Source organism: Prinia subflava, chromosome 4 (assembly GCF_021018805.1).
Source record: "Prinia subflava isolate CZ2003 ecotype Zambia chromosome 4, Cam_Psub_1.2, whole genome shotgun sequence".
In the NCBI taxonomy this organism is placed as follows: Eukaryota; Metazoa; Chordata; class Aves; order Passeriformes; family Cisticolidae; genus Prinia; species Prinia subflava.
In genome coordinates, this window is record NC_086250.1 from 27613751 (window position 1) to 27640442 (window position 26692).

The window sequence follows — 26692 nt, forward strand, 5'->3', positions numbered from 1 at the left end:
TGTCATAATATATTTAACAAATGATAATTCAAACCACAGAAAACTATAAAGAGAAAGGTTTAGAAAATGTTTCTAGATGGGAAGTTACTGAACACTTGGTTTCAACAGTTTTATTATACCTTAGGGGTACATTCACTCCTGATTGTACAAATAAATTATTTCCACCCTCTGTAGTAGAGGAGATTTTTGCTCACAGTAAGATTGTTCAAATCCTAGAAAATTTACAGGTCAAGATGTAGAAGCTTCCAAGAAAATGTCCCTGTGGATTGTCATACACTAATGAAGAAACAGTTTCATATATGGCAGTAAGCTTTCAGAGGTTCTTCAGAACCAATAACTATAACAATAAAATATGAGCAACAGAAAATTGATTCAGCATCAGAGAAAACCTCAGGTGGTATCTCATCCCAGCTCTCAGAGTTAATCACTGAAAAAACAAAGGGAAATACTGTAGAGAATCCTGTACTCAATCCTATAGTGCAAAGTGTCTGTATCTAAGTGGCCCATGCTACAGTGATGCTATGCTTACTAAAAGGTCATTCCCTCATTTGGTATTGCTGCTAGAAGCAGCATTTAAAAGAATCAGCCAGAATTTTCAAGCTCCCTATTCCACAGCACCACCCCCCTTTATAATGCCACAAGCAATTGTTTTCTTCCCTTGATGCTCATATATGTGGGGTACTACATGGGAACTACCCTTATCCAACTTCATGGACCTCTTATAGAACATCTTTTTTGTACTGCTGCCTGTTGCATTTCCCAGGAGTTTAGCTTCATCGCCTTGCACTGTCCCACACTACAGCTTATAGGATATTTCTTTATAATATATATATTTTCAGTGCTGTCTGCTTTTACTAAGAGAACTCCCCATGGTTTTCACTGGATTTCCATTTTTACAAAATCCTGAATAATGTTAATGAAGTGGGAAAAATTTACAAGAATTTAGTTGGGTTCTGACTATTCTACTGCACTAGCTAAAATTTTAGTCTGGAATCTGTCATGCTGTGCCTGTTTTCAGTCTAAATGCTCAGAAAGAAATGATGTGTGTGAAGAAACCTTAAGCTCTGGATGTCTATCAGAGGAAACCTCTGCGAATCTGCCTTTGCTTATTTCAAAAACCCTGTGTCCAAGTCCACTATCAGGTTCTCTCTCTTAAATAGTTTGGTTCTGACTTTATTTTCCTTGTTGCTCCTTTCTCCCTTCAATTATTGCCATCAGCTTTCTGTAAAAAAAACCCCAAAGCCAACCAACCAACCAACACAAAAGCCATGCAGTCACATTAAGCCTGGATACAAAGTTCATCATTTGCAATCATGAGGACTGTGTAGAAATGTCATTCTTTATGTGAATGCAAGGCACTTCAAAATCCCAGCCACATCTCTGCCTGGCTCCCAGGAGATCATCCTATAACTTGTCATATGCACATTAATTAATTCAGGGCTTATTTGTTTTGTCCTAGACTTTTTTTCCCCCTCTTTTTAAAGGAAAGGTACTGGATGGTAACAATGAAAAGGGTAAAAGTCACATATACAGTATCTTCAGAAAGGTCAAGTCATTAAGAATTTGCTTACATCCTTCTTTGTGTCTGCTTTTTTGGTACTGATATCAAAGTCCCAGAACTGAGCAGAAGAGTCAACTCTCCCAGTCCAGGAGCATTGCAGTGTGCTTTTTAGGTCATATTTATGATGTTGCAGTATGCTTTTTAGGTCAGATTTATCCATATTTTCACTTTATAGTTTAACCCAGCACACCCCTGTGTTTTTCCCCAATTTTTGGTCCAATCCAGGTGTTGCAATCCTTCCCTTGCCCAATTGCCCTAATTGTTTCCCCTAATTCCCCTCTCATGCTCTGCCATCATTGGGTAGTCACCCTGACCCTGACCCCTTCTGCTTTCTGTGTGCATAAAAGCCCTCTGCACATGGGCAATAGGGTCTTGGATCCACCATGTGTTGAACAAAGCCCCTCTGTTCAACCCCAAGACCCGTGCTGCTGTTCCGTCTGTCCCTGCGCCGAAGGCATCGATAACCGGGACCCATCAGCCTCCATTCATCTGCTCTGTGTAACTTGCCTCCACTCAAGGATCCCACTGAAATTACCTCCAGTGTTTAACATCACAACCCTTCCACTCTGTGCAAACAATTCAAAATACCAGAAGCGGTGAGTTCACTGTTTAAAACATACCATTCCTGAAATCCTTGACTACAATGACAGAGTGAAGAAAAATGTAGATTTAACAATATATAATCAAAAACTTCACAGTGTTTACAGTGAGGTAGGGATTATACTTGCCACCAATTCTCCAGCCATGTTGAGTGTCTACTTTAAGACTCTTCCTTATTCTTTTTATTGATTTAAGAGTATAGTGCTTGAGAATATCTATAGTCCTGTTACACACAAATGATTATCAAATAAAGATAACCATCGTCAAAGAAAAAGACTAATTTATTCATATTTGCCCCTTGAACAATCCTGCTCAATCAGGATAAAAATCAGGAAGAGGAGAGGATGAAATAAAACTCTCCTAGGAGAAAATGCTTTTACCAACAAGAAAAATAGCCTATTGAGTGAGCTTTTACTGTTCAGTTTTGTTAGAGATGGTCTTGCCCACAGACTTGATTTTCTCCTGGATCTCCAGAAAGATAATTCCGGCTGATGACCAGTGGATCTTCCAATTTCCAACTTTTGCTCTTTATCAGGCAGTCAAGAGAAATGTCCTTAACAGCTCAAATCTTTAGTTCCTTTACTAGCATTATTACTTGTTTTCAAATATGTTTCCATTACCAATCCAACGTAATTTCCCAGTGTTGGTGCAATACAATAACAAAAGTCCATGTAGATTTCAGATTCCTTGTATTAAAAATACTTCCTTCAAAAACAACTGTCACAAAAAAAACCCAAAAAAACCCACCAAAAACAAAAACACCACTTGAAAAAGATGTCAACAAAGTAATTAACTGCAAGAACTGCAAGGACCTTTATTCTACAATACAGTGGAAGTGTTTCATTTTCTTGTCATTTTTTAAAGACAAAATTCAGAACAAAGAGACATGTGAATTAGAATTCGATCTTTTACTTTTACTATCATTTATCCTAAAGTCACCGGACTAAACTATGTATTTAATTTTTTTTTTAAAGTGATGGTGTTATTTAGTGGATTTCAATAGCACCCTGATAGTGATTTTGGGGCACTTAAAATACCTTATCCAAGATGGTATGAATATTGCTTTGGTACCCTCCTAGAGCCCAACTCTTGCTGGTTTTCCTTTCACAATACCCTTTACTGATTTTAGCTTTGATTTCTGCTACTCTGAAAAGAGTGTCAGACATGAATGCTTTCCAGGCTAATCATGCAACCTCCAAAATCTCTCATATTGCTTTTCTGAGAAGAGATGTGAGTGTTTCTGGATCTTAAAGACGTCTTAGGACAGCCCTGAGTGTGCTGACTTTCAGATCATTAGGCACAGTACCAAGCCAGCAGTGTCTCCAGGCTGTGAACTGTGAACCAGAGGTGATGCAGACACCAGCTGTAGTGCAGCTGCTCTGCAGAAGGTTATAGAAACTTTGAAAAATAAGGGTTCCTGGGGTTCTGTCATGAGTTCTGGGGAGTGCCAATGGTCTTTGATAGAACAGCACCACCTAGGATATTTATCTCAGTGGTCTTTAGAACAGTTGCACTTCTAACATACTTGGACTGGTCACCTTTGGAGCATGGCATCAAATAACAGTGTCACCTTCTCTACCAGTCACAGCTGACCTGTGTCTCAGCCTTAGCACTTCTCTCACCCTGAAAGCATTCCCAGCAGATATCACCCACCCCTTGTCCCAGTGCATGGGACAGGCCTTTCCACCATATATTGTGGTTAATCCATTGTTCCAGCACTGTGAGGCAAGCTGGCAGTCATTTCCAGATAGAAGGATAAAGCCCTGACACAGGCATGGTTTAAATGCTCTGGGGTCAAAACTGGACATGAAGACATATGCACCCACAGAAAATGCTTTTATCAGCACAAGGTATTTGTTTTTATTTCCCACAGGGTAATAAACTGTACTGGTAGAAGGTACTGTAGTGTTGGTCTAATGATATCTGTGCTCAGAGTAACACTGAGAAAAAAGCTTGTATCCTTCTCAAGCAGAGTTACAGCAATTAAAATGCTGCAGCCAAGTAGAAGCCTAAAAAACCATAAGCAATATACATACACAAATGCTTATGATGTTTTGCTTTTGTGGACCTCAGGCCAGCTGGGAGTACATGCAGGAGGATGACTGGTGCCAACACCCTGGAACAGAGTCACATCTCTGCTGGCCACCTCCCAACCTAATCACACACACACATTTCAGCATTATCAGCACAGCTGCTTCTGCACCACACAGCAAACTAGCCTGGGGGTTAATTGGTTGCAAAATTAACCCAGAAGGTAAAGAGAAAGATAAAGCTGGGGGGCCTTTTGTCTCAGCTCACAGATCTGTCACATGCAACCAGTGCTGCTGGACAGGATGATGCTCCCTTTGTGGGGCATTAGCCTGTTTGGTTAGCAAAGGTTTTGCACCATGATGTTACAAGCTTGGTACTGCCTTGCCCCCATCACCATTTTAAGGCATTATACAGATGCACTGCTAGTCTCTCCAGCCAGGCATGATCCTTCTTCCATTTCCACACCAAGTGCACCACCCCCATCAAAACAGAACATATATTTCAAATTCTTTAACACTATAGAAACAGATTTTCATCACCACATCCCATTTCACTGTTTTCTATGTGTTTTGGAAATGGGACAGAACTTGTAAAACCCTTTTTACACATATGTGCTTTACCTGTCTAGGTAGAGCCTCGGGTACCTGGATGTGTATCAGAAAGCTCTTAAAATACCAGCCAGCAAAACCCATGTGTAATTTCAGATGATATCTATTCTGCTTCTCTCACAGTCTAGCCACAGCTTCTCTTATAAAAACCACTTCTGCTACAGGAACACAAGACACCAGTAATATCTTTGATTTCTCCTGGTCTCTTCTTATGTGCTGCATAGGTTAAGAAATGGGTTTTATTATCTTGTCAGGGTGCCTTCCATCATTTTCAGCACTTCTCCCTTGGAGCAGGGTTTGGCTGAAAAGCTCTTTCTTTGCAGACTGCAGACATCATCTACAGATTTCTAACTGTGGGAACACAGATATCTAGCATTAGAATTGACCTGGCTGGGATTTAGAAACCATTCAAACAGTGACAAACTGCAATGAAAAAACCATAAGGCTTCCAGAGCAAGTGATATGGAAATATAGAAAAAACAGGTTGCTCTTAGCCACTCTGGGAGTTCTTTCAGAGTCTCTGTTAAGAACAACCACTGAATCTGAATCTCAGTCTCAGTCACCACATCCATCAAGCCAAAGTTGTATCCTCCTGCTCTGGACAACAGCTCAAATATTTACTAACAATTCAATCAGAATCGGTTTGGAGTTCCTTTATACATCGCACTATTGTTCTAGTTCTGATTTAACTTACTTGATGGGGAATTAAAGCAATAAACCTCTGAAATTTAGTGAAATATGAGACAGTAATTCATAAATAGGGGCAAAATTCCACTCGAACAGTGCCCTCTACCTGCTGTGAGGAAGCCTCTAAATTCTGCAATTATATTCTGGAGGCAAAAAGTAAAAAAGCAGGATATGATTATCTGTTCTGCCCTCCCTTCAGCAGACAGCAAACTCTTGTCTATATGGTCATGGTTATGTGGACAGCTCACACTTAGGACTAAGCCATAATTTTTATCTGTAAGTTAAAATATTAAAGTCTTAAATAAACCAGAGGACAGCAGGCTACCCAAGTGTATTAACTGATATTAATGGAAAGATAACATAAGCCTCTCTACCCCTTGGGTACCAGAAATTTTGTAGCTTAAAGTGCAGTTTTCTCATACCTTCCATTAACTTCAGTAAGAACTGTGGGGTCTTAAAACTTCCTGATTTAGGGACCTGAGTTAGAAGCTTTCTCAAGCTGTAATGCTAAAAATACCACCTCATACGGGAAAGGCACAGGCAAAATGTTGTACGGCTCAGTAGGCAACACATTCAAATGCTACTGACCAAATGCAGATGACATCTTCTTGCAACACAGTCCATTAATATCTTCATTCCTTGGGCACCACCTGTGACAGAAAGGAACTCCTCTGTAGCCTGAAGAATCTCACAGTCTAAAGACCACATTCTTGCTGGGTTCAGAAAAGCACTCTTATATTTGGAATCATTCAGGATTATAAAAGCACTAGACACTGCAGACACCCAAGGAGTTTTGTAGTGATCGCAAGTGAAATTGGGAGCCACTGGGAAAAAATAGGTGCTGCCATCTTTCTTTTCCCTGAAGTTATGACATAAAGATTGAGCTTTTTGCCTTTGTGGAATGAGTCAGTATCAGCTCTGAAAAATGTGGCAAAGACCTCTCTTAGGCTTGCTTCTTCCTGCCATAAATTTTGACCCACTGAGAAAGATGAGCAATACTACAAAAACAGAACAAAACAAAACCAAAAGAAAAACAAACAAACGAAACCCAACCAATCAACCAGCAAGTCTCCAGAATCATTTCTTTTGTTTCCCACTGTAGCTTGAAAGAGTGGTCATATTGCAGGCCTTTTTTATTGAACCTTAAGGCATTTAAAGAAAGATGCAGGTGTCACCCTTTCAAAAGGATATTGGGCTCTGAAGAGCATGCAGTTAATTACAAGGCACATACCCACATGTTTACCCAAGTGTTTGTATTTGATACTTGTGGAGGATATGACCTGGCTGGTTCCTGTCTAGTCCTGAGTAAACTGTACAAATGTCCAGTACAACAAAAATAACAAAAACCACAAAACCAAACCAAACTAAATCAAACCAAAGCAAACAGAAAAGTGTTTACAATTTAGGTAGTCACTGAAAAATATTCGATAAAACCTCAGAACACAGCTTTTTCCTTTCATTCATTCTTTTTTTGGACTGTGGTGAAGAAATACTACATCTAAGTGTTCAACCCAGACTAATTTGTTCATTTAAGTAAGAACTGGAATGTCTGCTTGGCATAGTCAATGGATATTTCAGCAGGAGGGAAGGAAATCTAGAAATACGGAATTTTCTATTTCATGATACAACAACTGTTCAACAGGACACGAACCCAGAAGCTGGAAAATGTTAAAATCTCCCTTTCCTTCCAGCACGGCATTGTGCTGAGGTCTTGGGCTTTAGCTAGCTCCAGAGGAACTGCTGGAGCAGTATTTGGAACATCCTGCCAAGGCAGTGCCACACAGCCAGGACTGTGGTGCTGTCAGTAATGAGATAACTGTGGGCCATATTATCCTTGAATGAAAAGGGATGCTGCCCCTACTGTTGGCAGCAGAGGACCTGAACCATCACAAATTTGTGCTCACTGTGCTTCTATTTAAAGACATAAAGAGACAAATTTCCAATCTGTCTTTGCTGACCCCAAGACCCTTCATATTTCAGGTTCACTTTGGTGCTTCTGTCTTAGGTCAGATGACTACAGGTGTCTCTACCTCTCTGTGACCTAACTGGTCACACAATTTAATTTGTGGATTTGTACTGGCAGAATAAGAGGTCAGCTCCTGAAAACCCAGCCTTAATTTGTCCTGTTGACAGCTTCTCAGATATTGCCTATCTGCTGCCCATAAGACAGTGCCTGTATTCTCTCCTAATAACAGTAACAAACCTCCCTTCATTCTCCAACCTGTCATCTTTTTGCCCTGTGAATTTCCAACAACATCCTGAAAAGAACAGCAGAAGCTGAATGAAAGAGCTGGGAAAATACTGCAACAAATGCTGCTGCATAATCCTCTAAACCATGGCATATATTAATATAAATCTATAATGAGAGCAAATCCCTGGAACAAAACAGCAGTGGTTTTCCCTTGTCTATTTGTTTGGGTTTCTCCTTGTCACTCCATGTATGTTAATATAAAAGACTGTAAGCAGAGGTACACGTCCAATGCATTACTCTCAGCTAATGCATGCCTATGAGGCATTCCAGCTGCTCCTTCAATCTGAGCTGTTTTGTAATGCCTGTGAACCTTGTTTGAGCTGGCATGATATAGTATCTGGAAGAGCAATTTAACGCAATCTCTCATCTATTTCACTGATTGCAACCATTTAGTGCAATCTTAAAGAAAGATGATTAGAACTCTCTGGTTCTTAATGCTTAATTTATTTACATTCATGTCAGCTAGAGAGCCATTTCATTCATCTCCTAAATGATAGCACAAAATCATTGAAAAATGATGTGCAATAAACATTATTATTATACTGCTGTCCTCACTAGCAGATAACAACTGCTGTCATTCGTAACACTGATTGACCTATATGGCACTGGTCTTTAAATCCTAGCCATAATAAAACACATTACATGCATAACCCTTCTGTATTGACGCCTGGCACAATAACAGGTTTCTAGTTAAAATAAAATTCAAGCACAACCGGCATTTCTGTGCAAGTAGGTTGAAATACAGCCACACTGTGAAAGAAAAAAAAAAAAAAGACACAACACATAAATGTCATATTAGCTGAAAAGAAAGGGTGAATTTTTGGAACCAGGACTGCATCCTAATTGGCACTTCTGGTGCTGTTGCCTGGTGCAGAGGCATTCATATTAGGCTGAACAAATGCCACATTTGCATTTCCGATAAGTGATAATATTTTTCACATTTCTTATGCAACTCTCAGTTAAAAAAGCATACCTGAAAAGTTGTCTAAATTAGTCTGCCAGGAGAAATTACTATCTCATTCTCCTTGGCAGAGTTGTGAATTTTTTATAATAATAGCCTTGATTCAAGGTAAAGAAACCTGTCAACAACACTTAGGGGGTTAAAATTAGAGCAGTATCGAAAGTTGAAGTGCCTGCAAAATATACCTTCTAACAAAGCACCAAATAGCCTGTGCCATCAAACACTAGAGTATTTAACTAAGTTTCCAGTAAATGAAGATATTCATGAGTATGAATTTTCTTTTTTAATAACATAATACAGCTATTTGGTGGTTGCAATGCTATCAAGTGCTATTTCTTTCATTTGACCAAAATCAATACTTTTCGTATTATTACTTCTTTCAAATATACTGTACCATTAGGAAAGAAGGTATTCATTTTCCTTGGTGAAATCAAAGTATTGAATAATTGAAAGTTACTCTTCACTCCAGCTGTGCAATATAGCTTCTAAGTTTCCAGTAAAAATATTGGAAGTAAAAATACTTATACTCCTGTGTAATGTATGGATATGTATAATAAATAAATAATAGAAAATACATAAATACATTAATTATAATTTTTAAATGATACTCCATCCCAGACATAACACTGATTAGATCTATCAAATTCCTCTAACAAAGAACCAAGCATCAAAAAGCAGCTCCTCTTCAGGAAAAGACTGTGAAATGAGCACTTTCTACTTACACTAACTAAAAATTTCTTACTTTACAAATTTACAACATTGAAAGAGATAGAGACACAGATGGAGGGAGAGATGGATGGACAGACAGGCTGTTTTCTACACATTACACTACCTTGCCACCTGAATTCTAGCTAAATTCCAGCCTGTAACACATAAGCTCTAGATGGTTGGTGGAGTTGCCCAGGTGCCCCTGTATTTTGCTAGTAAAACTGGTATTACCAAGAAAAACTGAGCCTAGCTCTGACTAGAGGCTGCACTTCTACGGCTGAAAAGGAGCAACCCATTTCATTAGATGGAGGCTTAAAATACTGCACACAAAATTAAGTATAAATTTAAAAAAAAATTAAAAACCAACAAAACAACCGAAACCATAATCTACTTTACGTTCTTTATCAGAGAGAAAGCTAATACAAGAATAATATGAATACATGAAAATGCACAAAGAACTAACCAAATGAAGATTAGTAAGTAGTTTCTACCATTATTTTTCACTATTTCTATATTTATTTATTTTATATTTATGCTTGATGATATTATTTGTGTATACTTACACACATACACACACTTTTGTGACAGAAGGCGTAAGGGAAGAGTTCTGAGAGAAAGCTGATGAGTTTGCAGATTGAGATGGTGGTGACAACCATAGGCATCTCCCAGCACCAGTAGCAGCCTGTGGAGTGATGGCTTTCTGGTATAAAAGGCTCAGTGAGTACCTAAATGTTAACTCCCATGAATGAAGGGGAATGATCTTAGAAAGCTGTACTTTCTGCCCTCCAGCAACCAGAATCCCCTACTCACTGTATAATGCCATTTCAAAACCACAAACAACTTGCTCCAGACAATGGAGTTTCAGTCCAGATTCAAAGTGGTACAAATTGTATTGACTTTTCCCTTATAAATTTTCTGGTGTCTCTTACCAAATGTAATGGCTTCCTCTTAAAATTCTGTGTCATCTGTCATCTAAGAAGCCCTTCTTGGGACTGCTGGGATAGGAGGTTAAGAGCAAAGGTGGTTCAGGACTTGGTGCACCCTCTTCTCTTTGCAAAGCACTGAGGCAAACCTTATCTGGTACCAACAGAGGGCTCTGTCACCTCTCAATATCCATGCCTGACATTGCATCAGCTGAAAAAGGACAAAACAAGCAATGCTTCTCTGATGTCCTCTCAGTGTACCTAACCCCTATACGGTACCCTGAGTGTCTGAGGGCACCAGCTCTGGGGGAATCTTTGGATTTAATTCTCCCAGTTTTCTTTGAGTTTTAAGTCTCTCAGGACCAGAAAAGCTTGCTCAAAATATCCAGGCCTTCAATGACCCTCTTTGTTGACTAGACCCACCCTGTCACTGCACAAGGACAACTTGTTTTCTATTGAAAGTATAGGTTCATCTGTTTCAAGTGAATTTAGAACAACTTTCATTGCCGTGGCACTAGATTTAGAGTGGGTTCCCCACTTTCCTCTATTTTACCAGTAGAAAGGAGAGAGAACATGTACTCCAGCTGTGCTGTCTCTCTGATGTGGTGTACACATTGCCACCAAGAACAGCTTTCAACAGCTGAAGAACAGTCTTAAACTGGAGAAATTAAATTAGGACTAGATGATATTTGATGTAAAAGAAAATCAATTTCCCTAGTTTCCAACGACCATTGCTGCCTTCATCCAGCTAACAGCTCCAGTTGTGCTTTTTCCTACTTCATCATGCTTACTCAGTGGAAGAGTGGATTCAAAAGCACTGGGACCAGCACTTTGCAGATCAGCAAGACTCTGCTTTGTGATCACTACTACCCTGAGTAGTGATCACTACTACACAACTGATTGCTACGGTTGTGAAGGGGGCTTTCTGATAAAAGCAGGTTTGGGTGGCAGGTTAATAAATTCAAATTATGCATCAGACGTGAGGGTGCACTGGAGGAGTTGGAGCAGTGAGGGAGCAGTTGCAGTCAACCAAGGTGCTCTGAACTGGCAAAGTCCAAACCAGGGATGTACAACTGTGCCAGCCAGGCAGGGAGTATCTCTGCCCCCAGTCTCCTTCAAGTGGCATTCATTCATTCATCCCTTTTGTTCCTATCCCATCCTTCCTGACTAATTAGGCTATGGGCATATGAGTACGTTAACTTTTGCAAGCTATCTTAATTTTAAAAAGCTGTAAATGACAACACAACTCTTAAAAGCATTGCAGGCTTACCTGAAGAGCAGCGAAAACACAGTGGATGAGTCGGGGCAAATCATGTCACACTTCCAATCACTTGCACAGTGTAATTTGCTGCAGGTTTATGACTTCAATGCCAGCTCCTTGCTCAGGGGTGCCTAGTCTTACAAAGTCTGAGCTAGTCACAGAGCAAGATTTAAGGCTGATAACTCTGCCTCCCAAATCCTTGTTATGTGTGTGCTGTGGATAGCAAAGGATGGAGAAGGGAAAAGGCAGCAACTACTCTCTTAAGCTCCTTTTGAAGCTTCTGGTATTTCATGGCTATCCAAGTGCCAATTAGGACTCTGATTTAAAGTTCCAGCAGTCCCCAAGGACAATAGCAGCAGCCACAGCAGAAAGCAAATACTCGAGTTTTCCTTTGCCTTACACTGATCAAGGGAACACTGATGCCAATACATTTTCTCATTTCTCTGTGACTATTATTTGCAACCAAAAAATAACTTCTAGAGATAATCAAGAAGAATGGTGAATTGGGCCCAGCATTTTTCATTCTTAGGAAAAAAAAATTATATTTTACCCACCAGAACAAGGCTGCAAGAGTCAACCTACATGGATAATTCCTTTTGTTCTGTATAATAATTCCTCTCACACTGTACACATAAACAGAGAAGCCCCTCTTCTTAGCAAATTAGCCCTTTTTTTCTCCATGCTTTATAAATTGTTGAGAAGAGTAGGCAAATTATGGGCCTGGAAGTGTACATGGTTCTGTTTTGTACAAAGCATTGTGACCTTTTTCTACTCTCCAATAACCAAAAAGTGTCTTGCTTTTAAAAGTTCACACTTGTCATGTTGTTAATCCTGGAAGATGACAAACACACATCATATATTTGAAAGATAATGGTTGGAAAATAAAAATTATATTAACATTCAAATTGATTAACCTTTGCAACCTTTGCAGGGATGTTGTATTATACTGGCAGAAGATAGGCTGAATACAAACACTACTATTTCAGGTGTCTAGTTGAAGCTGTCTGATTCACCATAGATCCATTTCTTGCCTCTGGCTCGGGGGTAAAGTTGACCCTCGTACAGCAACTGCTGCCTCCTCCATTGTTTCCTTTACCATGCTTGACATACCTTCAAACCCCTATTATCCAAACAATGGTGCCAAGGATGGAAGACCAGGGCAGTAGAAAACTTTTGACAATCTGTCTAGGTGCTTTACAGTTGTCATTTCTGGCTGGCATTCGTTGGAACATCCTGCAGGTATGGTCCCACCGTGGGTGAGGGTGCCCCAGCTCAGCCCAGAAACATTCCCAGTGCACCTTTGCTGTGGCATCAGCCAGCACTGGACACAACCACCAGGTGATGCCACTGGCTGTGGGAAGACAGAGATATTGCTGAAGGCACTGACATATTGTAGCTGTGTTAATTACCAAAGAGAAGGAACAGTGCTGCCCTCACAGCTATGGGTGTGGTAAAGGGTGAATTTATTTGTTGGAGTCAGTTGGAGTCTGCTGGCTGTGCTGTGAGGAGGAAGAGGTAGGAGGTTGTGAAAGGGACAGAAAGGGTAAGACACTGTACAAGGGACAAACATGGTCAGGTGGCTGTGCCAGGGATAGGAAGGAGCGAGTTGGAACTGCAGAAGAAAGGGATAAGAAGGAGAGAAAGAGCCAGAGTTGTGTGAAGCTGCCCATGGGAGGCTGCATAGAAAAGGTATGAGAGACTGCTAGACAACGAGGTGCTGATGCTTAAAGCCTCCTTTGCTGTCACTTGTACCTCTGTCAGCTGTTGACTGCTCCCTTTGGAAAACCCGAATTCAGCTTTGTGAATGCTCCTTTGGTCCTTTAGTGCAAAGTCAGCTTCAAGGCAATTGTATCAGTCTCATCTCTCTATCAAGCAAGGAAACTACAAGCCTGCTTGAAACTATTCCTCAGTCAGGCAAAGAGTCCAGCTGGAAGTAGCCAAGCCTTCTTTATGCAGAACTAGAGGGTAAAATTGGTCAAAATTGCTAGTGAAGATATTTGAAAAGTTTCTGAGATTTTTGAAATTAATCACAAAATAATACTACTAATAATATTAATATATTAATTAATAATATTTAATATTAATTATTATTAATATTAATATTAATATACTGATAATAGTATTGATAACAATAATAATAATATTGTCATATCTGCTACCCAGTTTGGGCACCAGAATTTGGATTATGAGTTTTAATTTTCTTCTCTTCTTTAAGAAAAACCTCTTCTTTTACAACTATATCTCCTTTCTTTTAAAATCAGCAACCAGGAGTGCAAAATGAAGAATGAGGACCCTCAGGTGCCTGAGAAAGGCAATGAAGACAGCTTTTCCTCATTTCCTATTCTGAGTCTATTTAAGAGGGGGCTCACACTGCAGTAAGCAGCATTGTGAACCAAAGGAGCACATGGTAACAATGAACATATCTTGGAAAGAGAAATAGTAATTAGGGAATGGGACCTCTCCTGGAGAAAAAGTGAAAACTGCACCAGCTTTATTGTTCTTTTTATGCCCTTAAAAGGAGACATTCCAGAATAGTTAGGTGGGCAATGATAGGGTACCTCATTTCATTGGAAAACAATCTACTTCTCACAGACTTCACAAAAAGACAATCTCTACTTACTTAAATCCAAAAATGTTTTCCATCTAGGCTTGTGCTGCTTACAATATCCTTGAAAAACAGAAATATTACAACTGTTCTTTTCATTACCTAGAAAAAAGCAGTCAAGGAAGTAAAGCCCAGGCTAATAGCCATGCTTAAAAAAAAAAAAAATTATATGCAGGAGAAACCTGGCTAAATTTAAAAGATATTCAGCTTCTTCTCCAACCTTCTCCAGACCAATTGCCTTCTCAAGCCATAACTAGTGAGAATGGGAACAACTAGAATCTGCGAAAGCTTTTACAATTACTTACTATTTGTGGAACAGGTACATTTTCAAAGGTATTACCATTACATGTCTAACTCTGATTAAAAAAATGAAACATAAGACTTACATTTTTAAGTGGCATTAAAATAATAACTGGCTATTTTTAATGTACAGAAAAGCTGTATTGGAATTTAGAAGTTGTATTGTTAAAGCTGCTGTTATTAACCAGACGGAAATACTTAAAAACATTAATGAAACCATGTATAAGGCACTAAAAGTACATAGAGTTCAGACTGTTTCTATTTAAATGTTTTTTGTTTTTTCCTTTCCCCCAATTTCTAAAGACATATTTGAATCTGGGGACTCTGTAGGCAGAGACTCATCTGGTACAGGTCATCTTTATTTTCTGTATGTTGTTCACTGCCAGTCTCTGCCCCATGATCCTGGTTTCAGGGCTCTAATGGGCCCCAGCAATTCAATAGAAACGTTGGAGGACAAAGATACTTCATTTCCCCATGATGTTAAACACTGGAGTGAGAAAGGGAAAGCCTAAGGAGCTCTATCCCCAGTCCACAGCATTATCAGATCATAGAACATGCTGAGTTGGAAGGACCATAAATTCAAACTTCTGATCCTGCACAGGACACCCCAAGAGTTACACCCTGTCCCTAAGAGTACTGAACAATTTCTTCTTGAATTCTACCAGGCTTGCTGCTGTGACCTCTTCCCTGGAGAGCCTCTTACAGTGCTCTGGATGAAAATTTTTTTCAGATGTTTAACCTAAACCTCCTCTGATTCAGCTTAATGACATTTCCTCTAGACTTGTTAAAAGAATCAAAGGATGGGTACTTTCCCCTCCTATTCTTCTTTTGGGGTACTAGACAACAAAAATCAACTATTGAACTACAGCCAGCTGTACAGTACACACCAGCTGCTAAACATATCACCTTGCTCTCCTTTGACAGTTCCAAGGGTACTTCCATCTTGCCGGTTCTTCTCAAATTGCAATCATGGTATTTTTCTTCCATGGTATTAGTATGCCAGTGAATTTGGACTTCTTTAATAATTTAGGCACCATCTGATTGCCCATCTTCTGTGAAGGTCATCAATGCTTTTTTCATTTTATGAATATACAAATTATTTCCCCTGGGCTACCCTTTATTTTCTTGTACTTTTCTGTTTATCCTACAAAGTCCTAATCTATTTTTCACCCCCTCCCACTTCCTGATGATCACGTGCAATGTCCCCTTATAAATACAAGAATTATACCCAGATATCCCAGGGCAGTGCCCTTTCACCTAATAGCAATTTAAAGGGGACTAAGGGCCTGTGTTCTGAAAAGGGGGCTGCACAATGCTGCACCTAAACATCCTGTGACCTGGTGGTCTCTTCCCCTAAAGAAAGGGAGAATAACAAAAAAGTAGCATCACTGTATTTCAGTGCCTCCAAAGACCCTTCTATCTTTCATCAGGCAGTGAAAGTTAAAGGGTTGCTGATCTAAAACAAGTGGTGGAAGTTACCACACACTTCACATTCATCATCATCATCAAGAACAGAAACGGTACTATCGCAGTTATTTCTCTTGCTTCTCTTGATATTTCTCTTCCTCCTTCCTATTCTTTCTCATACTTTCAACAGGGCATCAAATTTCTTCTCCCTGCCTGCACCAAGACTGCAAAGTCCTATCCTATCCCCTTGTTGAAATACTACCTGTTCACACTGAGGCCAGTTTTCATGTGTGTTGCTGAAATAACTACCAGGCATTTGGTAACCAAAGTGTCTTTCTGCAGTGTGTGCTGCTTAATAAACAGCCCCAAGGAGTAGAAAACTGAGATCCATAATGTACTCTTGACACCTCAGTGTGGACCATTCAGTGTGGGAACAAGTGGAATTCAGGTCTATTTCCTCCATGTGACTGCAAATTTGTCGCTGAACACCCACCCAGAATGGCTGTGAACTGCAGGACAGCAGTAGCTCTGCTCTAGGGACAAGGCTGGGCAGAAACTTCCTGCTACTCTCTCCCTACTTCAGCTTACAAATAGTTGTCAACACATACAAATAGCTGGCTTCTAGTACAAAATCATCCACTGTTTTTCTGAAAGCATCATTGAAAGCAAAAGTACTGTGAGTGAATTCCTGCCTTCTGTGCATTGTGTAAAAATCCAGCATATTGGTAGTGTCCCCCTGCAGATGGCTTGTTATAGAAAAATAAGGAGTGTGAAAGGGATAAGTGAGGGCTCCCTTTCACACCTGAAAGGCAACAGACTTCACTGCAGCTTCTTGACCCAGTCAAAGCAGTCACAGCACATTCCCTGCCATGGAGGACAAGCCTAGTGCTCACCAGAATGACAGCATCTGTGGGATTCCCAAGGCATGAGGATCTCTCTTCCCTCCTTTGGCAGTACTGGGCTGGAAGGAGACAGTTCTTGTTTTCAGTGGGTGGGAAACAAAACCCCATTTCTTAGGCTTGAATTAATACTACATGTAAAAATGTCCCTTCAGTGGGCAGGATTTCTGGGGTTGTGTATCAGCAAGGTTGTGAATATATTTTCAACTTTTCTGACAAACTTCTTTCTAGAACAAGAGCTACATAGAAGTTATTTTATAACTGCAGTGATTTCCTGAATATTTTTATTTATATAGTAATATATATGAAATTACTGATATTTCTATGTAGCAACAGACACAGCTTACATATTTCTAACAAATGAGACTGTGTTACTAGGTGTATACTGGGAATTGCCTGGGGATAGTACAGGACTGTGTGTTTTATCATGCAAGATGAAAACTAAATTGTTTTGGTCCCTTGTTGACTGCAATACACAACAAACTCTGTAAACTCCCAATTACAGCTGCCACACTTTTGCACATTCCCTAGTCAATTCAAAGAAATAAAATGGATTTTTGAAATCATTATAATCTGAAGCAACTGGAAAATATGTGGGTGGAACTGGTGTAAAGGTGGAGGAAGAAAAATGCACGAGGATACATATAACAAAAACACATCTTCCTTGACGTTTACAGCTTACGTGCCTTTTGCTGTAGAGGGATGCAGCAGCTGAGATGAACGATACAGTGTAAATCTGAGATCAGGTATGCTTGGTGTGCTGTGTAATGCCACGGCTTCAAATCTCCCTTAACGGCTCCTGTACATCAGTTTTGACACTAGCTGTTCAAAAGCCACAAAATCACTACTGCCCCAAATTTCAAAACACAACTGTCAAAATTACAAATGAAAATTGCAAGGCTATCTTAAGAAACTAGAGTGTAAGGCTAAGGAGCTCAGCAAAGTAGCCAGATTATGCAGCCTTTCCCAGTCAAGAGTCTCCAGTCTCTATGTCTGTGAAAGAGAAGGTATTTCACCACCTTTTGCAGCAGCTACCCAAAAGCAATACAAAATGAGACCAGTGTGGAGAACTCAAGGGTCAGTATTTGCAGTTATCATATTTTTCTACATTCCATTATAAAGGGCAAATTCTTTTTTCAGACAGCTGAATATATGAAGGAAGCTTTTAAAGAAACTATGGATGAATCAGCTCCAAGCATTCTAAAAACACACACAAATGCATGACCTTCAGGAGTCATAAATTCACCTTAAACATCTGAGATGAAGACTTATTCTCAGAAAAGTAGATGGCAGATTTGATTCCAACAGAGTATAGATTCCACTCTGTCAGATTTCCTAAAAATCTTCAGGTTGATTTTATTTGCAGGTCAGGTTTCTAAGCCTGCAAGGTGCATTCAAGTTACATTTTCATTTTTTTCCCTGTGGAAGTGCTAAGAAAAAATTACTTAGATTTTTGAAGAACTGAAATTCTCAATAAAAAAGTTAAACAGACACAGATCTGGAACTTTAACATATGCCCCATTTGAAACACAAAATGAGGCAACACTTGTGTAGTACCTAGTTAATAAACATTAGCAGGAAAGAATGCACTAGTATTGTCAACTCTGATGAAACTTGGGTTGGGTTTTGTTTCAGCTTTTGTTTGTTTTTCAATAATGGTTTCTAAAGTAACCTGGCAAAATAAAAAGCTGAAGCTTAATTTTCAAACATCATTTTATGATATGGTAAATGAGCCTTGCTCTTGACCTGGTATGCACCAAGGTCTGGAGTTTTAAAAAGTCGGCAGCACAATCTACTATTCATCTTACCAAGACAGGATTTCACATGGGGATAAACTCTTATCTACCCAGACAGGTAATTCTTTTTGCCAGCAACCACTCTGAATAAAAGTTGTGCAGTGTTCAAAAAAATAAAGACACATCTGTTACATTTAAAAATTATCAGAAATGGTACCCGTTGGTATAGAATTTTCAAATTTAGAGAACAGGAGTCAACAGCCTCTAATATATCTTTGTTAGGAGTATAAATTCTATTCAGAAACACGCAAGTTAAAGTCATTATAACCTACCAAAATGCAGGTTGTGTAGGCTATTCAGAACCAAAAACACAGCTTGTCTTCAAAAAGCTTTGGAAAGAAAAAAAAGGAAAAAGGAAAATAATTTATTTGGTCCATCCAAAATATTACTTGACTCAACAATTCAAAATGACCCACAGGACTACCTGGGGGGTAAATAAGGCCCCCAAAATGCGCTCACATTGGCTGTGAGACGCACTAGTAACTTGTAACCATGCTGAATTGTTTCTCTTATCTGTTTCTTAATTTCTGCTTCCCTATCTCTCAATAAATCTGATTAAATTGTGCTTGCTTAGTCAAGGGCAAAGGAAAGAGGAGATGTAACTGGCTAGGACTGAAAAACAAGGAAATGAAAAAGGCGAGAAATAGAAGTTAGGTTATTTTTTAAACCTTCTGTGTGCTATGACACTTCACACTGTGAAGCTGAAAACTAAAAGCATTTTGGAAAATCTCAGAACAAACACTGTAAAATAGAGAAAAAGAAAACTGCTTCAGATAAAATATTTTTCTCAGCCTTGTGGCCAGATTACATTGTAATAACATAAGCAGAGGCAGGGGTTGATTTTTAAATTACCTGTTAGACTCCAGTCTAACCAGCTGCGTTACTAGCTTATTTTTTTTTTTCTTTGAAGCTTTTTTTCACTTTGAAGAGTTACAGAGTTAGACACTGGTTCTTCATACTGTTGTATAAGCCTTTGTGTCATGACCGCTGAAACGAATTCTTCTGAATACACTTTAGACACAGGCATGGAAACAAAATACAGAAAGTAGGGGTTTTTTGTTTGTTTGTTTTAATCCCTTGAACAAGAAATCACAGCCTGAGAGGAGAGGTCAAACTCAGTTTTCAATCCCTACATTCACTCAGGGTGCAGCATTACTGCCAATTGTGTTCATGGCTACCCTGTAATGGAATTTATGAAGGATTTTCTAAGTTTTATATTTAAAAAAAAAAAATCCAACAATAAAAACAAAGCAAAACCCAAGACATTAATAAAGAAAAATCCATGCCACTTGATCAGGTTCACCACCACATTTTTAGACGACTACTCCATATGATCTTTTGTCTGTCTCCACTCCTCCCCGTCTGTTCAAATGGAACAGTGCCCACTCACAAATTGGACAGTCCCTGTTGCAGAGATGGCAGATGCAGAATGAATACTTGAAAACAGGGGAAAAAAGTAGCTTACAGACTAATGCTGCGTGCCAATGAGACACAGCTGCATTGCAGAAAGCACATTAAAAGAAAAAGCAACCTACACAAAACCCTCCAAGAAACAACTGTGGCTAACTTTTAAAAAGACCTGGCTGAATTACATGTGCAAAGCAGACAATTGCCTCCTCAGTCATGTGTGTGAGTGCATTGACAGGACAGCAGGTACTGGCAGCACAAAGTTATTAAGAGTTAAGATTTGCTAGATGCATTAATCAAAGAATAAAGACTTTTTAGCAAGTCAAATAAGAGGGTGCATTGTTTTCAGTGTGCATAGTGCCTGAGGAAGTCCTGGCCAAGACTGCTTTATCCTTGCTAACATTCCTCCTGCCTCTGCTCATCTGGTACTTAGGTGATAGGCTGCAAACACGACTAGATGTGAGAAGCAACATTTCCTACATTTTTTACTGCACCAAAGCCACAGGAAATGTCATTTGCTCACACATTTACTCAGTCAAATATTGAAATCAATATTTTATTCAAGTCTATTCCACTTCTTTGTCAACAATAGCAAAATAGCATATTCTATTGTACTAAAGGAAAATGAGGGGAAATAACAGGGACATGACGGGGAAATTGGGGGAAAAGTGCACCCAGCAAAACACCAGACATAGTGATGCTCCCCACTAACCCCATCCAAGAGTGTGTACTTGTAAAAAGTACATTTTCAGATTTCTTCCAGATGCTGTGAAAATGGACTCAGGGCAATATAAAAAGCAGCCATTCAGATATATAGCCAGTGTCAAATCTTGACAGAAGTTCAGGGAAAGATGTCTAGAAGAAGAGAGCAACTTTTGCTGATGGCTGAGGAGGTGGCAATGACCTATGGAACTGCTGCTCTGCCAGGATGGGAGGTGAACCTGGAGGCAGCATTTGACTGTTTTATGACCATTCTAAAACTTCATGTAAGTAGCTGAGATTACTGCTTAAATTTTAGGCCAGGTGGTAAAACTTTTAGTTTCAGTCTAATGACTGCACGGTCCCAACCAATTTCTGTGGCCTACTGGTAAACCCAGCTGCTGTCACTGCTTACCTTCCACTCAGCTTAAACTCTATGGCCTTTCGCCTTAAACTGCCATAAAAACAGCTGGATAGAGAATACAGTTTTAAACAGGGAAGAGTTATTAAATGTTAAATTTCTACCAGTATAAGTCATTTAGTATTAATAACTTCACTTCATAATTTACTTTACATAACAATAGTAGCCAGATATCCTCATGCTGTGATAAGCAACAGTCTTCTCTGCCCTGGAGATTATAAAATCAAAACAGACAAAAGAGAAAGAAAAGAACAGTATATGGAGAGATTAAGTGAATGTCCAAGGTCACAGAAACCATGTGTCAAAGAGGATGGAGCTGAACCTAAAGATGTGGAGCCACACTGCAGCTGCAATTAATTTAGTATTCCTGAAGCAGACAGCCCTAAGGCAGCACAGCAAAAGGAAGGTGTATTATGGATTTAACTTCCATCTAAGGATAAGCAAAATCAGCCATCAGAGCAGGGTCTGATTCATCTGCAATCTAGAAGGTGGTCCGTCATCCATCACTGCTCCACAGTGAAGGGTGAAAGCAGTAACTGACATCTTCGGTGGCATCGTTTAATTTGATCTTTAAACTGACTCTGTCATTAATGCTACTGAGACAATAAAAAACTAAATGAATGTCACAGCCATATTAACTGGGCATGATCTTAATGTTTATTTACCTAAAAAGGTTTGGGGAGCATTAAGAAATAAAAACGGCCATGTGTCCTGCAAAGTATTTTTTTTCCTGCCAAAGCCTTGTCTCACTTGATTGTTTGCCACCATGACCGTCACTTAAATCATTGTTTCTCTTTTTGTCTCTGAATGTCTAAGCATTTTAAATATCCAGTGAAATGAGGACACCTCTTTCCTTACTTGGTGACAAAGAAAAGACAGGAACAGGTGGTGCTGTTTATCTGCTTTTTTATTGTTGGAGTATTAGAAGGTTATCAGTATCTCTAAAACCTACAGTAATTTGATTTTTAAATTGGTTTCATTGATGCCCTTTTCACCTCATTTCTCAGGAGATTTAGAGTCTCATTCTCCTTTGATTCTCTTCCCCTGATCCCAGGGAGATTGAAGAGATACTTAGGTTCAGGTGTAATGTTCACTAAAAACTCAGGAAAATCTCCCACACTTTCTCTGTCATGGCTTTGTTTTCATCAGTCTCCTGGCTTTTTTTATCATCTACTCAACAAGCTACATACCTAAATGAGATACTAATCTTTACTATATTTACAGAACTATCCAAGAGCTGATTATTAAATTATGTACTGCAATCATCTGCTACTGAAATTCAATCACAAATGTAAATAGAAGCTGTAGACAACAAATTCAATCATGTTCTTTCTCAACTATTGTGAACAATTGTACATTTTTTTATCTTTAATTGACTAAATCTTTAATACATACATACATCCAACTTTGAGCACTGTCTTTTAGATCAGAGTAATACTAATGATTTTCTGTGTTGCCTTTCACATTTGATCAGGGTGAACAGAAGATCACATCCAATCATCCAGACTTGAAAAATTGTCTTAGAACACAAACATACTAAAGTGCATACTGTGTACTCCTTCTGCAAGGGGCAAGGGCTGAGCTCAACCCTGAAGTACTCCAAATAGGTGTGCCTGCACAAGAAAGCTTAAAATTGATCCAGTGTTGGTAAATCAGTCAAAAATCTTGGCTGCTAAATCTGGGTTACCTACAGTACAAACAACAATAAAATCATGACCTTCATTTAAAGCACAGTTTCTGATTGTGTTTCTGGGTTTGGATAGGACTTCGAACAGTTTTCTTTGTTTGTGGAGGCGGTAATAGCCTGTAGAAAATAAGTAACTTTTCTGCATCCACAGGAAATCATTAACTCTGCTGAGCTCCCTGTCCTTGTATTGAAGCTCTTTGCCTATTTCTTTTTTTCCCCAGAAACCCATATGAAAAAGAATCTCACTATTACTGCAGAGAAACATCTCTAGAACGCATCTATTTTGTTTCACCTTCATATTGAAGTTGTCTCTCACTGTATTTCCACTATTGAAAAAAAAATTTTGACTCAAAAGGGGTAGGAAAAAGTTCTTCACCCAGGGGATGGTTGGGCACTAGCACAGCCTCCCCAGGGAAGTGGTCACAGCACCAGCCTGAGCTGAATTCAAGAAGTGTTTGGGCAATCTCTGAGGCACATGGTATCAATCTTGGCATGTCCTGTGCAGGACCAGGAGCTGGACAGGATGATCTTTGTGACCTTCTTCCAACCCAGGATATTCTATGACTCTATGATCCTAAGAAAGCTTCTGTCATTAATGTCTTCATTTAACCAGCATCTTCTGAAACCTACCTTCAGACAGGCTCCTAGAAGTTACAGCCAATCCTATACTGATATCATTTTGTGTCACATAATTATGAATCATCTTAGGAAAAAACCCCTAAAACTAAAAAAATAAAAAAAATTAAAAAAACTTTCTTCAGCCCAGACAGACATTAATGACAGAAAACATATTGACAGTAAGTTCATTGCACTGAAATATTCTTTTCCCTTGGTAATAGATTATATTTAAATCTAAATCACTCACTCAAAAAAATAAATTAATGAATAATAAATTAGGAAAGAATCTGATATTTTGCAAATGAAAATCTCTGCTGCTGTTATCACCAGGTCAGTCAGCAACTAAGGCTTTTCAACTAGAATTGCCTCATCTGAGGTGAGTTTCCCTTTCTAATGATACTTTTACCAAAATTCTGCATATATATATATATAAAGTTAGTTTACTTCTTGAGAGATCAGTCATGTTATCACCTCAGTCTAATTAGAGAAATTTGTCCTTAAAACAATATTGATTTTGTACTAAAGCTTTCTGTTGTATTGCCAGTAGGCAGTATTTTCCTTATTTAACCTTGGTGACAGATAATGTCAAATTCAACAAAAAAACCAACCAGCCAAACAAAAAAAACCCCCAAAAAACCAAAACAAACAAACAAACAAAAAACCACACAAAAAAACCTGTTAAAGAGCATAGTCAAAGCAATTTTGACTCTTAAAAGAGAAAATTAATTAAACTGTGCTAATTGCTCTGTCAAATACAACACGTTCTCTTATAAGGGATGAATTTACATAACCTTTCTTTTCATTCATGATATTTCAGAGCTATTAGAAAACATTTGTGCTGCATAGACAAGGTATATTTAGTCTTTACTGTACCTTCTGATTGTGGTTTGGCTCCCATGCTCTTTTTCACTGCTAAATTTCATGATTGTTTGCAAAGGTAGGTAAAAACTACTGAAGATATTTACGCATCTGGTGTTATGTCCAGTTAAGAATCTATTTTCTGTTTTCCTGAAGAGTACTTTTGCCAAATGAAAAGAGTTCTTCTGAAAGAGACAGTTAAACTGGGTTACCTTCCAGAAAAGAAAGCCTTCAGTCAACTGGGGAATGTGAACTTTGGAAAATTAAAGTTTGGAACATTTATAAGCAGACTATTTCCCTTCCATTTCTAAAAGTGCAGCAGACACTTTTCAATGGGGAAGTGAAGGCTGGCACTAAGCTGAGAGCAGTTAACTCCAGATTTCAGCCAAAGCATTGCAGGTAGCCAGCACAGATGCTTGTCCACAATTGTAAATAAGGCTGGATTTGAAGCAATAGAGGGGGGTAAAAAGTCTACTGGCCCACTAGCAGATCCAGCAGCCAACGGCCCGGGCTGTGAATGCACTTTAAAAGATGATGACAGTTTTTTAGCATTGCTACAGAAACTAATACAGAAGCAAGATGTCGAGTCTTGAGGTTGTTTTGTACATTCAAAACATGTCTACACTTTCAACTACACTCATAATAGTAGACTGTAATAGTTGCACTTTTGGTGGTTATGGGAAAATTCCAGTTATTTTGGTAATGTTGTTTTCAGTTCATCATGGTCATAATCCATATCTTCTTGCCAAAGCCTGTATGAATTATGGAGAATGTTGAAAATTTTGCATTTACTATCACTGTGGTTGTTCTTTTCTTGGGAATATAGGAACATACCTATAACATACGTAATAAAAGTAGCTAATGTGTATTGGATGTTTTTGTTCAGTAGAGTTTAGTTGCCTCCTGGCTCCTCTGGAAAGCTACACCTGGCTGAACAAGTGTATATTACCTCTCCTTGCTGATACACTATGTTTTTCATGTATTAAAAAGTACGTTATGAAGAGAATGGTTTTATATTTTTCTATTCCTGGTCACCACTAGAATTTACAAAAAAACACCTCACTTGACCAGAGCACACATTATCACAGCTCAAGTAGGTGCCTGACCCCAGCCATATTGCTGGAATCAATGCTCAGGACTAAGACAGAGAATGGCACTGCCAGCTCAGTGATACTGTGACGGGACCACTGAGAGAGGTCTTAAAACAAGATTTATTGCCTCAGTCTCAAGGAGTGAGAACATCTTACTGCATACACCGCGAGATCGTGGTCAATGGTCACAAGACCACAGGTTACAAGGGATTTTAAAGGTTTATTAGCCAATGAATTACTGCCACACATTGTTTTAATTTTCACACCAATGGTTAATTAAACTGCATCACACATCCTGCCGCAATGCGGGCTTTTTTCATCCAAACATACAGTGACACATAAACTACTTGCTACACCTTAAAACCTTTTACTATTTCTGTAACTACTTCTATATCCAAACTTTAAACCTTTAAAAATTTCCCCTACCTAGCTTAATATGTCGCTATCCATATATGTCTCAAACCCACATTCTTGCTTCTGATCTCTAAATTTGAAAGCCTTTTCCAAGGGCTCAGGTCGAAGCCTGTATTCTCTTTTGTATTTGGGTCTGCATGCACAGGGTTTTGACAATTTTCTGTGCCTGGAATTCCCACAATGCTGCACCTGGGGAGAGGACAGGAGTTACAATTTTCAAATACCCTCCAGTATACCAGTGGCTGATTATAGCTAGTACTCATCCTCAGTGGTCTCATTTCCCCCTCCATATACACATAAGGACTTGGCTGAGATCAGACAATTTTGGACGCCATTTATTCTCTGAAGTTTGCTTTCTCATCCATTAAATTTGAAAAAACCAAAAAAACCACAACAACAACAACAACAACAAAATCCAGAGGCACATTCCTCTTAGTATACAATATCTTGTCTGAAAACTGCATCATCTTTTGGCTCTGCTATTTAATTAGGATGGTTCATCATTGATTTATATTTAAAGTAAAAAATCCTGTCAAGTCCAACCACACTGATTCGTGTTATTAACATCATATTATGCAATAAATGGAAAGAAGTAGAAGTTCCTCTAAAGCAGACCTATTGCCTGGACCTCCATTTATGTGTTTACCATCAATAGCATTTACACTCTGAATGACTAGCTGAGCCATCCAAGTTCCCCACTCTTGCAATACTAATTAACAACTAAAATTTAAAAAGCAAGCCCTTAAATACCAAATCTACTGTAGGCAGTAACTTCTCCCATGCCCAGTGTATTTTGCAGGGTTTACATAACTTGTTGTCAGGCACTGGTTATGAGAAACAGGCCTAATTCATTCCTATGAATTAGTTCCTACGATTTTTTGCTAAATGGTAGCTGAGTC